Source organism: Pagrus major, chromosome 21, assembly GCF_040436345.1.
Source record: "Pagrus major chromosome 21, Pma_NU_1.0".
Classification (NCBI taxonomy): domain Eukaryota; kingdom Metazoa; phylum Chordata; class Actinopteri; order Spariformes; family Sparidae; genus Pagrus; species Pagrus major.
The window spans coordinates 6,818,094-6,833,114 of NC_133235.1; the positions used below are offsets into that span (position 1 = coordinate 6,818,094).

General features: G+C 39.4%; 1 protein-coding gene across 1 annotated transcript in view; it reads right to left on the reverse strand.

The window, feature by feature from the left end:
• The window catches only part of brinp2 (bone morphogenetic protein/retinoic acid inducible neural-specific 2), a 257,324-nt gene that overhangs the window by 178,166 nt on the left and 64,137 nt on the right, over positions 1 to 15,021 (reverse strand). The window lies entirely within an intron of this gene.

Sequence of the window (15,021 nt, forward strand, 5' to 3'; positions counted from 1 at the left end):
ATATATTTTGCGTCCTTCACTTATGGCACATTAAAGTCTACTGAACCATTTTCTTAACAACCAAGAAAGTATAAAACTCTTTCTAGTCTTAAAAGAAATGTTGCATGAAGGTTAAACATATATTTCATATCACAGGCCAGCTGAACAAGAAAGCATATTCTAAACAACCTTGCCTGTCTATGTAATTTCTTATCCATAACTTCAGCATGTGCGTCAGACTGTCATTGCTTTGGATTGTCTCATGGAACTGCTAATGTGATGGCACCCAAGAGACATAATGATACCCAAGGTGTTCTTTACTGTGATTACAGGTGTGACAGCAACAAGGTTAGACACAAGAAACTGTCATCAAAGAACCAAGTACACTTTTTACTTATGTGTGGGCACAGTCTTATCTCTTCAGAGCAGGATATCAGACCGTCAGGCTGCGGCTACAAGTTGTACGATAGAATAAGTTTAGTTTGCAATAAAACTCAAAATGACACACTTGTTACTAATTTTCACTCTCGCACCCATAATGTACAAGTGCCCTCTTTCACCCTCTCTTTACCACTCTCATGTATGAGATTCAGATGGAGCGAGGTGGGAGGATGGGTGGGTGAGCGGTAAAGGTTAACACAGGGGATCAATAGCAACGCATCTGCTGACATATCTCCAAACGACTCCAACCACTATTTTAAAAATCACTCACAACACACTCAAAGGCCAGCACTCATTGACTTTCTACTTGTATGTAGGTGAGTGTATAAAGTGTGTGTGTGTGTGTGTGTGTGTGTGTGTGTGTGTGTGTGTGTGTGTGTGTGTGTGTGTGCATTTTTAATTGGTGTGGCCTGTCCTTTGAGAGTTCCCCACCACTTCTCAAACAATTAGTTTAATGGAGCATTACTCCCGTATCTGGGTTAGCAAAGTCAATACATCGACAACCCGCAGACATAAAGTGTCAGCGCAGCCACTCACGGGCTCATGGAAACTCTGCCACACACTTTAGATCACACAGAGCCTACACAAAGTGCACTCTGGTTAAGCAAAATCCACTAGTTGCGTTCGTGTGATTCCTGAGAGCGCAGACGGGTGAAAAGATTTATGAGCCGTGCAGTCAAACAAGACTCTCCAAAGCAATGCTTACATTGCAATGCAAGCGATCCAAGGACTGGATAAAATTGCTGACTTATATTTCGTGGCTGTCACTTGTGTCTTGTAACAAGGTTCACATCTGTAAAAAATAAAATAAGATAAAATATATGATACTGTACAGCTAATTCTCATTTCAAAATTCAAAAACAAAGATTATTTAAATCAAAATTAATTCAAAATTTTCTTTTGCACTTTTGAGACAGGATCAGGTTATTTTACAGATTCAGATTAAGTGTCTTGTATTTGGAATTGATGTCAATTTTTTTACTTAATTTCATGGAAAACCAAACATCATCTGGTTATTTTTTAGATCTGCCATTTTTACACTTGTAAATTTGACCCTGTAGTTACCCCTCGAGTGTCACTTCTTGAAGTGCCCGCTGGTGCAGTAGTATAAAGAGCAAGAGAAGGCAGGGGGTAGTCAGGGTGGTTGGATGGGTTATACACTTTACCTCCTTCTTGTCCCGTTTGTCACCAAGAATCAAGAGTGATTTGTTTTTTGTATTCTTGAAATACAAAAGTTGGAGTTTTTTTTGGAACCTAAACTGAACCAAGTGGTTTTGGTGCTTAAACCTACCAGACCGCAACCATTTCACAAAGTTAATAAGAGTCTAAAAGTCATAATATGTCATATATTTAACTGTTTATCAGCAAGATTTAATTTGAAAGTCTAACCAGATGTAGCATATAACGTATTATTGCCATTCATGTCCAAATCTGATGCTAGAGGGGCAGGTAGAGCATCATATTTTGAAGCTTAAAGCCGCTGACAAAGCTGCCTTATTTGACAAGCTGGATGTGACAACGTGTTGCCAGTGACTATCTGTGATATCTACACATCATAAGTCATAGATGGATGGATGTGAATACATAGTTCCAGCCCGTAAGTCCCCCTAAAACCACATTTTAACATTTTGTGTGCAGATGAAACAGAAGAAGATACAACATAAATCTTTACAGTCGCTGCTAGGTGTTGTTATTTACTTCACTCAGCCAGGCCAGCTGTTTCCCCATGCTTCCAGGCTTTATTCTAAGCTGGGCATACAACTTCCTGATTCCAGCTGCGTGTTCAGGCATAGATTTTAGAGTGGAATTCATCTTCTCATCTTGGGCTTGAAAAAGAGCTAATGAGCATATATTTCCCCAAATTTTTAACTGTTTCTTTTTTAAAAATAATAACCTTATCTTATCAACTTCATCTCATATTTCTATGCAGACAATGAATAAGTCTTCACAAATTAATTAAAATCACATTAAAATAAAAAAACAAATATATTTAAATCAGCTAAATTACATTAAATTAGTTAAACAGAAACATTTTAAGACTGAAATCTCAAAGGGATAACAAGCTCAATGGCTGACAACACTCCCATTCTAATGAGACCCACCTGCTTAGGCGGAGGGATTCAGTAGCACTGCTACAAAGTGGCATGAATGGAGGGGTTTAGGTAATTCAGAAGAGGCATCCAGGGTCAGTCATTAATACAATACATTCATCTATGTTAAAATGGCCCATCACATATACTGTATTTTCTTTCTTTTGTAATTGCAGAAAATTATCTGATACATTAAAGCAATTTAACTCAAAAGTATGCAGGGCAAATATTTCTCCATCTGAATGCTCAGCACTTTTCCAGCTTACAGAGATTAGCCCAAGGCAACCTGAGATACTGTCAACAGAAGACATCTGTGAAAATGCACCTTATCTAACCTTTTTCCTATTGACACGAGAAATGAGAGCTTACTGCAAGTCTGCACTACATTATTCATTTCACGTATCACCAGCAGAGTTTGGAAGTTCACTCCTTTTCCCCCAATCTCTAAGCTAAGGCTAAAGAGAGAGGGGGAAAAAAAGGACATTTATATTTCCTTTAATCTTGCCACTCAAATATGTGCTCTTATTCCTAAAGCTCTTTAAAAACTGACATGCAAGCAAGTTGTTCTTCATCCATTCAGCGTGGCTGAATCACGCCTGCGCTGTTCGTGACTGAGGTGTGGGTTCACATGAGGTGTGTACAAGCTATTGTGTTATTCCTCTCGGCCCTGAGGTTACAATGTGCATGCACTCAGTCCTCCTGCTGCTGCTGCTGATGTTGCTCCTGAGGTCTGTTAAGGGTTTGTTCTTTACACATCTGTCTCTTTCCCTTTGTAAAATTATCTTAACTAACACAATTTAGGTAAGAGTGGTGATAATATGTCATTAACTGCTTATTGTGACACCCCCATGCGACAAACAAATACTGTAAATGAATGCAGGTTTAAAATGTCTGTGTGTTTGGCAATGTGTGGTTACTGGTCTTCAAAGTGACTTGTATTTCAAACCATTTGGCACAGCAAACACCCCTTGAGTGTCTGCTTATGGCACAGCAAAGCAAACCCCAAGCGTCCAGGGAACAGCACCAGGTTTTGAAGCCAAATTGACATTGTGGCCAAAATGTTGATCATAATGTAACATTATACACTCTGGCAAAAAAACTTTTTGTGTCAAGACTACATTGTGAAACTAGAATGGCAGTCAGTGGAGCGCATACTTCCGCCAAGGCCCAACAGTCCCCTTTAATTCAATCAAGCCTAATCCAAAATCCAACTGGATAGCTCTGTGTCCCTCTAAATTTTAAACTACCCATAACTGCTTACCATAATTTAAGCTCACCAGATCTAGGATCTGAATTAAATTGTACTCACTTATGTACCAGCCACCTAAATACACCTGATTTTTGTTTTCATAAAAATCCATGTGTTATTCACTGAGAAATGTTGAAAAATGCCATTTTTAAAAAAAAAAGCTAGAAAATTCCTGGTTCTGTCCATTTTTCTGGATCCACACCAAAAGTTAATGGGGTCTATTCTGGGCCGAGACCCATCCTCCATCCAAGTTTCGTAAGAATCCATTGAATAGTTCTTGTGTAATCCTGCTGACCAACCAGCCAACCAACAAATTAATCAATTAAATTAAATAGTTTTATCATCATCCAAGTTGGCAGAAGGCAACATCAGAAAACTCAAGTGCACGCTCAATGGGCCCCACAATGCAGAAGATGCAGGTAATTTTCTACATGGGTCAAAATTTTAGCCTCATGTGCCTCATCAGCAGCTTTCATTGAAATGAACAGGGCTGAGCCTTATGATGCTGTATCCAGATTTTCCCTCAACAGATTCATGAGCAAACCTTGGGTAAGATGATTCATCATGTCATTGTTTCAATACAAAATAAGTAGGAGAACTAAAAAGGACAGTTTACAGTGTTGCCTGCCATGGTAAAATTGAGATCAAACTGGATTGTTGCATTATGTAAAATGTGTGCAGGCTTTAATCCTTCCAAGTCAAATCCAATACATGTATGCAACATTTCCTGTGTGTCTGTGGTGTGTGACTGGGTCCTGGGCAGGCAAAGTCAAACGGTCCTGATGTAAAAGGCTTTTTAAAGGGCCAAATACAAAATGCACATACATTAAACAGCTATTGCTGAAAACAAGCCTGCCAGAAATAGTAGCAGAAATGTGCTTTGATATGATGGAAATTTCTGCTTTGGTGCATTCGAAGCCCAGTAGGAGGCTCTGACATCAGTGGGCTGTTAAAGAGTATTGGTTTCAAAGGCCAAGTTATTGAGATATCAAACCAAGCTGTGACACTAACAATGTGAATTTGATAGCTTCTTGTGCTTTTTACTTATCGCCATACAACCTTCAAAAAGTCTGGTAGGATTTGTAGCCATTTGATATATCTGCTGACATTAGGGCTTGTAATCTTGTAAGACCTCCTGTGATATGTGATTCCAATCAGAGCAACAATGGATGTCAGCTGGCCTCTGTTTGCTGTGAGAGCTGGACTGTATCTGCAGTCGCGGTAATCCTCTGCGCACCACAGGACAGTTCTCAACCCTGGACATGTCGGTAAACATCACATGTTTGATATTCTCAAAGCTGTGGAGGAATTGATTGTTGTGGTTAAGACTGAATTTGGACTGTAAATGTCGCTGAAATGTTAAGGCCAAGTTATCATCTGCTTGTTGACTGCCTTTATAGCAGCCTCGCTCATTCTTGCACTGTCTCTTTGTTCTGTGCTGCTCACTTTGTCTCCTTTCCCTCTTTACCATTTGTCTACTATGTGTTTGGTCTTTATACAATTTCTATATCAAATAAGCATGAGGAAGGGTCAAGGATTTTATTACCAGAAAAAAACACTTGCAACATGACTATAATGTTCTCTTCTTAAAGTCAACTAGATGGATAGTAAAAAGAAAAGTGCCTTTGTACTCTTTTTTCACCTTTTGGTATTCACTTTAATAATTTTGGTGCTGTTTGCGTCTAAATTCCCTGGACACTGGTGACATTTCATATTTCCTTCTTTAATTTCAATGTCAAAGCAGGCTGGATTTTCACATGCCTGCTTTTGTGACCTTTGCTCATATCTTTTATTATCTATTATCTCATTTTTGACCTCAATAACTTTTTGGGAGCAGATGAACATTACCGGTCAAGCCAATTTTGTTCCTGAGCACATTTATACCACAACACTCCTGTATCTCTTTGCTTTAGCCTTGATAATGAAGCCCATTTGTCACACACATTACTTACACATTACCGCTTTGTTGCTGATTTTATTCCTGCCGGGATGAAGTGAAAAAGTCTACCTTGGAAATGTGAAATTGTCTTTAATGGTTCACATTACATGCAAATTGCTCTAATTTAGCCTCAGTCCATTTATAGCTAAGAGGAGGACGGCAGAGTTCCTCTGTGGGTAGGAAGGAAACAAAGGTTGTCACAGTATGTCCCGGTGAGTGTGCAGTGTTAATGTGAATTAAGTTGTCCTCATTCACTGTTAATGTGGGTTTGAGCAAATGCAGGCATTTCACTAACTAGAGTAACTTCCTTCAAACACAAATGATGGTTTATGTAGCACATAATGGAGTGTAGGAATGGAAAGGAATGTCCAGGGAGAAGTCTCAGGTCAAACAATAGTCACGATAGTTTGCTTCTATTTACTTTGTAGAATCTTTTCATTTGGACAGACGAATGCACCTATATGCCATAGTAACCATAGGGCGTCCAGATCATAACAAAACAAATGTGGGACAAAGAGTATGTTTGTGTGTGACCGTGTGGGACGTTACCATGGCTAAGAGGAATTTTGATTTCATGTTTGGGTCTCTTAAAAAACAAACATTTCTATTCTACCCCTTAACTTGTAACATATCCTTAAATGATAGTTATTTCAGCTGTTGTTACATTATTGGCATCTGCTATTACCGGTCTTTGTTGTAGCTGCCTTTTCCCTTTGTTTTGTTGTAGTCTCTATCATATTTGGTCTAAATTCTGTTGGGCGTAGCATAGACAGCAAAAACAGTGACAGGTTAACCTTCACTTACTCTACTTGTTTGCAGTCTGATAGCCATCAAACACATCCGTGTGGTGACAGCCATTGGATAAAAGCCAGATGTTTGGAAAGTATTTGTCCTGCAGTGGTTCGATGTCAGCTAACATTTGCTATGTTGGAAAAGTACATGTTTCGAACATTGAAAAAATATGCTTCAACAGGTAAATAGCACCACCACCCTAAATTATCATTCACAAAAGTTATAATAATCATAACTAAATAATTCAACATTTTTTTCGGATTTACTGAAGTTCTGCATGTGGTTTGTCCAAGTGGTGATGCCATACCTAGCTGTCAAAATTGGCAGACATGCTCGCACATGTGCTACTTAGATCAGTCAGCTACTCAAATCAGGAAGTCACAACACAGTATAGCTGAGGCTGAGGGAAAATGCCATGAGTTTTCAGAAATATGGTCATAAAACAAAGTATGGGACAAAGGTTGTCACAATACCAAGATTATAAAGTTCATTACAACACAGGTATAAAAGAAATGATACCTCTTTCGATACTACGGCAAAAAGAGAAAGACAGTTCTCAGCACACAAAATAGATTTTGTTTGTTTTGTTTTGTTTTGTTTTGTTTTTTTATTAACACACAATATTAGCACATGCAGTGCTGGTGCATGAAAAGCCACTGTATATCCACACATTTGTAATAATGTCAATATCTGCGCAGCCTTGGGTTAAAACCTCATTATAAATCTACTTTTTTCATAACAGATAGAGTATTGTTTTAAAGACAAACTGAAATGTTGACCTGATAACTGGATTAAAACGTCATAGGATTGTCAAAGTCAGTAGAATTCATCACCTCAGATCCATGAATGTTAGAACAATTCATAATTTATTCAGCAGTTGTTCACTCAAAGGAAAGCCTGAGGGGCAAGTGAAGATTTTTTTTTTTTTTTCTGCTGATCTATTTTCTAAGTCTGATCTATTTTTTTCTGTCCTGTGTTTATGACTTGAGAACTGGTGGTGGAAAAAAAAGTTTTGCCAGGATAATTACTCCCCCTGATGGAGCCGCCTGATAACTACTATCGTTGCTGTTGTAATGACATTTTGAACATACAACATTGAAAACACAAAAGGAGAGTACTCTAATTGCTGCAACTGATAGTGACCATTATAACCATAATCTAGATTTAAACATGAAAAGGCTCATATATCAGAATGAGGCCAGTAACTGTTACTGCTTAAGGCAAAGTCCAATCAACGCTGGGGTCTCCGTGGATCAGACTTTGCCGGGCATGTCCCACGGATGCTTGACAGGGCTGTGATCCACAGGAGTGCCAGGACCCAAGGTTTCCGTCTTGACACAAACCACCTACTCAAACACCATTGCGGACCAAATACACCTCCTCGTGGCAGCAGTACTCCCCAATGGCAGTGACTCCCAGCAGCACAATGTGTCCTGCCACATAGTAAAAATGCTGGGGAATGGCCCGAGGAACATGGCAAAGACCTCAAGCCATCGACCTGGCCTCCAAATTTCCAAGATGCCAATCAGATCGGGCACCCATGGGACTGACCGGACTAATTCTGATCCATGGAAGCCCCATGCAACCCACAGAAATCACAGGATTCAAACCACAGGACACCCTCAGAGGCTTTGTGTCCATGCCTTGATGTCTCAAGTCTGATCCATGGCGGATTGGACTTGGCCCCACAGATGCTTGATCAGATGGGGATCTGGGTATTTTTTAGGCCAGGCCAATGCCTTGAGCTACTTGTCACATTTCTTGGGCCACTCCTGAGCAGTTGTTGCAGTGTGGAAGGGTGCGTTGTCTTACTGGGGCAGCCACTGCCATTGTGGAGTGCCATTACTATGAGGGGGGTGAACTTCGCAACAGTGTTTTGGGTTGGTAATGCATGTCAAGTAGCATTCACTGCAGTCACTCACATCTGCGACCACATCCTGGGCTCCCTCATAAATTGGCGTGCGCATGTTTTGGTAGTCCATGCAACTGCTGCTTAAAGTAGCAGAACTGTTTTGGGTTCATTCACTTGCATTAAGGAACGTGGAGAGTTACTAATAGAGTAATCTTCCACTCTGCCTGTCTCTTTAGCTTGAGCATTATGTACCAGGCTTACAGAGTCCCACTGCTGTTTATTTGGATCAATAACACATGTATTGGCTTTTCTTGTGGGGTTGCACTTTGTGGATCGATAGAACAATACTTCTATGTGGTGCTCTGAATTAATTACACACAGACTAGCATGTGTGGCACACCTAATTCCTATGGTAAAGATCTTAGGCTGGAAATGTTACTTTAGGGAGGTCATTTATTTTTTAGCTCTGTAAAAGTTGCTCGATACTGCCTGTCAAGACAGCTGCAGCTTTTGCAGAGTTGGTATGTGTGGAGAGTGCATGCTCTTTGCTCTCTGGTCTCTTAGTGCAGCAGAAAGTTTTGAAAAATACCTTTTCCTCTCAACACCTTTAAGGAGAAAAACTATTGCATGGCTGCTCATGAGCTTTATCAGAAATCGGAGACAGGCTGTTTTTCTGCATCGCAGACAAGAGGAAAGGAGAAATTGATCACCTAACTATTCCCAGGTGTCAGATTTAAGCAGCTTTGAGAGGGGTTTTCTGTCATAGCTGCTTATTTCCCACTATACAAACATTGGAACTTCTCCCCCGGGCTCTTTGGAATTGCCAAAGCCATTTGACGAATTATATTCTTCAAGTGATATGGTTGTAAAGTGGCTGTGTGCATGGGCTTTCATTCCACTCTAATAACACAGAGCTAAACTGAACTGATCAGGGATGAGATGAGAAAATAGATTGGGCCACACTGATGTGTGATGGCCTCAAATACAGCGGCTGCAGTGTTAAGTAAAATCAGGTCTGTCTCACTGTAATGGACAAAAAAACATCCGAGCTAAGTTGTGGAGCTAGTAACTGTAACAATATATACACATTGAATTCATTGAACATCTCAGATGTGAAAAATGAAATACTGATATCCATCTTCATGCTGATATGCCAAAAGCACATTTTGGGGGATTTACAGTTCTAAATCAGCTGAAGCAATCGACCTCATGCAAAAACATTTCCATGTTCCCATCCTAAGCTTGTACACCTGCTCCATGTTGGCATTTAGTAAATTCTCTTTACTGCACAATCTTGCTGTGATATTTCTTTCTACTTCTCGAGGTCAGAATGAGTTTGTAAGATTTTGTCATTGATATAGTAGACAGTCCCAAATGTAGGGCTGCCTGTTCTGCTCCAATCTGGGTAATCGTTGGCAAAATGTCTTGCACATTTTGGTGCCAAAAGTTAAAAGAAAAATTTTAAACCAAGAGGCTTACCCGCTGTCAGAAATTAGCAGTGTCCTACAAAGACAGAAAAGAAGCAGTAAAGTTGAGAGAAAGGTCTCCAGAGTTATCAGGCTGGCTAGCAAACTGAGTACTTAATTTTATGCCTTTTATTACCTAAAATGCAATAAAGAAGTAAGTAGTTTGCTCAAGAAAATGTACTTTATTGTAGTTATTTACAGTTTACAATTCATAGGAATTAATTGTATTTGTGGTTTGGCTTTGTTTCTATGTGCTAAAAATATTAACAATAATGGCAGCTACTAATACTTCAGCTGTAGATTAAGCTAGTTATGTTGATCAAGAGTTTAAATGGAATTTTATTTACCATCCTGTCAGGATTAAACCACTGCATTCTTTACAGATAGAAGTAAAGTAAATTTAGCTAGGACTAGACATGGCTATCTCACCATCTAGCTTTTACTGAATATAACTTCCTTGTTGACTGTCTCTCTGTAACAGAGAGAACTGTGGATTTAATGCTGCTTGGTTTTTAGTTTTTAGTTTTGTATTGACTGCAGATCTGACATGCAGTTTTTATGGGATTTGTGCATGACTTGTAAAACTGAGGCCTGTTCCATAAGGCCAGAGATATATTTGCTTTTTAGCCATATATTTGTATTGCATCTTGCGGACGCGTAACATTAACTTTTGAGGACATCACAAACGACACTCCAAACGGACACAGGATACACAAGGCAGCCATATTGCACACACAGCATGCTGTCAAAAGCAAGATGTCCCAGGCTTTAAGCATGCAAAGAAATGTGGGGATTCAAATAAAAGTCATTATCTACTCACCCCCATGGCAATGGAAAGTCAATTAGTAATTAGTTCTGTCAATTACACCCTTTTTTAAGCTGAAATCTATATTGTAGCTGCTAAGATAAAAGCATTAGTGCACACCCCATCTGAAATAAGTCAACAAGCTCAAACACATATTACGGGTGTACATTTTTCTAATCTATTTTGGATTTTGAGACATCTGGAGACATGGATTACGCAGGACAATGTGTATGAAGCCATTTTATGTTTTGGGTTGTTTCTTACACATTTTCAAGCAGAATGCTGCATCGCTGTTTTGCTGTGAGGCTCCAAAAATGTTTTGTTGAATACAGAACTTCACCCAAGTTTCCATCAGCAGAAGGGGGATTAGATGATAACTGAATTTTCATTTTGAACTTTCCTTTTAACATCCAACACCTGACTTATATGAGCAAATTACACGAAGCTAAAAGCAGTTCCATAACAATCAATTGAAGTTCTTGCAATGAGGCTAATTCGACACAGGTTCAAGTAGTCATTATAAGTGCATGTGCAAGCTATTCTTAAACTGCTCGAGAGGTCACAAACCACATCATTACATCATTGCAAGAGTGAATGTGACAAGTTCCTTTGAATCACTTCTACATGACAATGAAGAATGAATTTGATCATATGAGTTGTTCTTGGATGAGCCTCAATGTCTTTTGTCCTGCCATTTTGAGCTTTTTACTGGAATCAAGCTAAAAGCTTGGTGTAGCACACAAGTGCTACCTCAAAACGGACATCAAAACTAACCCTCTGAAAAGGGAAGTTTTTTCCCCATGATGCTGCAATAACAATAGTACACCCTTTCAATTCACTGAACAAACAGACTCAGATACCAGACAAGAAGTGGAGAAGAAAGACCGCCAGTGAGGTTCGTCCATCTTTGCTCAACTTTGACAACCTTCTTCTCCTGTCAGCTCCTTTTGTGAATGTATAAGCTGTATTTGTGCATCACTTTCTGCCAGTAAATTGTGTTCTGCTTCAAGGAGCTAGGAGAAGTACAAAGACATCCCTTTTCAGAATCTAAAGACTAGAACAGCATCTTTACATAACCACTCAAAATGCCTTGAACTGCTCCGACACCTTTTATATTTAATTGATTCTCCTGAATTTTAGGAGTTGCAGACTGCAGTACTTTCAAGATTTCCGATTTTTCTCACAGTTTTCTTTTCTTTAACTAAAATGGACATGCCTCCCAAAATCCACCTTTTTCCACCTCTTCTGCCCTTTGCCACCCTATTCAAACATATCTTCCTCTCCTATGTCTTTCTCCTCTTATCTCCTCCTATTCTCTCTTTTCAGCGACTCTGCTAACAACACACTAGGTAGCTGTATTCAGACGGTACACCCCATTCTACCTGCCCTCCCACTTCAATTCCACCTCTTGGGGAAGAGGCTAGAGAGACTGTTAAAACCGCTTAAGGTGGACAGATCAATAGAGGCAGAGCTTTGCTTGTGTGACAATGGTAAGGAAGGTTAGAAGGTTTCAGAGGTTTGGAGGCAAAGTTGTAAAACAGTAGAAAGATTGACAGGAAAAGTTACAAGAAAAACACCCAAAAAACACTTTTCTGTGCCACATCTTGCATTTTTGAAATGAGTTTTTATATTGGTTTCGTCATACGCTCCAGGGAAATTAAACTTGCTCAGCACATGCAGCACTTGACCGAATAAGAGTTGAGTTCAAAGTAAATAGTAATATGAGCAAAGAAGAATGTGGAGACGGCTCAAGAGCAGCATTCATTTCGTCTTTTATTTCATTTTCTTGTAAGGTTATTCATCAGCGTCATTGCACGAGGGAAGCACTTCACGTTGGTAACGTTGCTGAGCTGAATAGCTGTGCAATGAAATGAACTTTATAGAAATATTCAATTCAGGTGACCACTTCTCACAGTTTTCTGTTCTGCATGCAGGTTCCAAGATCGTTAAGTCTTTAAATTGAGAGCCTTTTTCAGTCGAGCAGCAGTGGCATTTAATCTACAAAAGTGATTCCTATTTATATACACAGCAGTGTTTCTGAGCCTGTGAATTCCCCTATCTGTTCTCTTAATTGTACCCATTTTTGTTGTGTAATGTCCCTTCAGTATCTCCCTGCACTGTTTGTCTTGTTTACATGTTTTTTAAGAACACAATTTGGTGGAATTTTAAGACCCACAAAGGAACTTTGCACATTGGTGGTAAAAGAAGAAAATGAAGGCTCCTCTACGAAATGTATATGTCAGTATAGCATTTTTTCTAATAATTCCATGGTTTTTGTTTGTGAATTTGGTAAAACTATGTGTAATTTTTTATTTGGTTAGTGGTTAGTTCTAGTGAATGCACTTGCGTTATCACTTACTTCAGAGGATACTTATGCTCTTGTATGTCATGTCTTAATTTGTGTTCTCTCTTTATGTTGCCTGTATTGTAGTTATTGCCATGACAGTCTCATGTTTATGTGCTGCCTTATTGTCAAGGTCTCTATTGAGAAAGAATTCCACCTCTGTTAGATCTGTTTGCAGTTAAGAAAAGAAAAGAAAAGAAAAGAAAAGAAAAGAAAAGAAAAGAAAAGAAAAGAAAAGAAAAGAAAAGAATAAAGTGGTTCCTTCTGTTTACCAATGTTACATAAAGCAGAGAGCATTCATAACTTATTTGGATTCATACAAACACAAATGCATTTTAGATGTTTTTAGGGCAACTGTGGTGTTAAATAATTATGAGCAGGTGGGTTGGGTGCTGAACCTTGGAGCGCAGTGTGTGCAGAACAGCACTGTCATGCCAACTCCTGGTCCTCGGGGTAAGAGAGGAGAAAGGAGACAATAAAGAGACGCAGGCAAAGAGGAAAGGTCAGTCACTTAAAACTATTAAGTCACCTTTATGAACTTGGTGGTAAGACCAACATGGCATGTGTGATGTTTACACAGGATATAAAGATGTAAACTAGCAGACCTGAGAACAGGTGATTATTTAAATTACTGCCAGGGGGACTCTTAGGTGAAAACACTGAGTGTTTTTGGCCACTGTCACTTCTCTCAGCGTAGGAACAGCTCTGTGATGCTGGAGGCACAGTGCCCCTGGCAACGCTGCCATGCCAACTCCAATCATGTGTCCTGCATCGCTACAAAACAGCTGAGTCCCCCTGGAGGAGGAAGCCAGTAGCTAACGAGAAACAAACACCTCTCTGTTCCTGATGCTCAATGAGAGACGGCCTTGGAGAGAGAGAGGGTCACAGTGGGAAAGAGGAAAGAGATGACTGAGATAAAGGCAGGAGGATATAGAGACAGCAAACAGAAGTAGATGAATGTGGTGGATGCTGTCTCTGAAAAGCAGTAGGCTACGAATACAGTTAGCCCACTGTAGTTGTAGTTGTTAGCTGCACTGCGTTTTGTTTTGGCAAAGACAAGTGTCTGAGAGAAAAGGTTGAAGAAGCTATTGATTTTCCAGAAAATAAAGTCAGTCCTGTAAGATGAAAAAAAGTCCCTCAGTCAGTCCCTGGCATTGAACTGGAATTAAAGTGACAAATTGGAATATATTTTGTTAAAAGCTGCGCTATTCAATAGTTTTGTAGCAACAAAGAATGAAGTGACTTTGTGAAATGTCAAATAAAGTGACAAGCCCACTATAAATCATATCACATCACCCAACTCTTCAGAGCCTTTAAGTTCCTTTTTAGTTTAACATTTTGGTTCCCTGGCAATTCTACTTTCATTAGCCTTGTTTCAAACAGCAAAAAAGAGCTAACAACTGACACAGCTGGAAACTAGCTGATGAATATAGTAGAACAGTGAGCAGCCTCAATGCAGTTACCTTTCTTTGGAGTTGGTGGCGACCAAACCAGAGCTAAAATGAGTGAATATTGTACTCAGGTTGCCAGATGGCTGTGTGTTGCCCTTCAGCCACTAATGCTAAACAGACAAACAACAAAACTTAAGACAATTATGTCACAGTTTCAACTAGAGCTGGAACAAAATATGGATATTTTTATTAAAACATGTTGGCTCTCTAAACAGATTCCCTTGACAATCTAACTTACCAGAGTCACTATTTCATAACTCCTTGTGGTGTAAACTTCTGTAAACTTAACTAACATGGACTGAAAAGGTATAGTTGTATCCTTCCTTTGAACATCGTTAGATGATTGTCTTGTAATGTATCAAGTATCACAGAATTGCTTTATCGTGATACCATCGTTATCATGGGTAACATATTGTGAGATTGTCGTATCATGAGTTACTTTGTGATTCCCACAACTAGTTGCAACTACTAATAAACGGGTGATCTATTAGAAGCGGTGTTCGCCGTGTATCTTCCAGGAAAATGTAGATAACAAAAGCGCTTCTCAGCCCAAGGACAGCAAACTTTCAAAAGAAAAATGGGGACTAAAGCACAATGATCATTTACAGCCTTT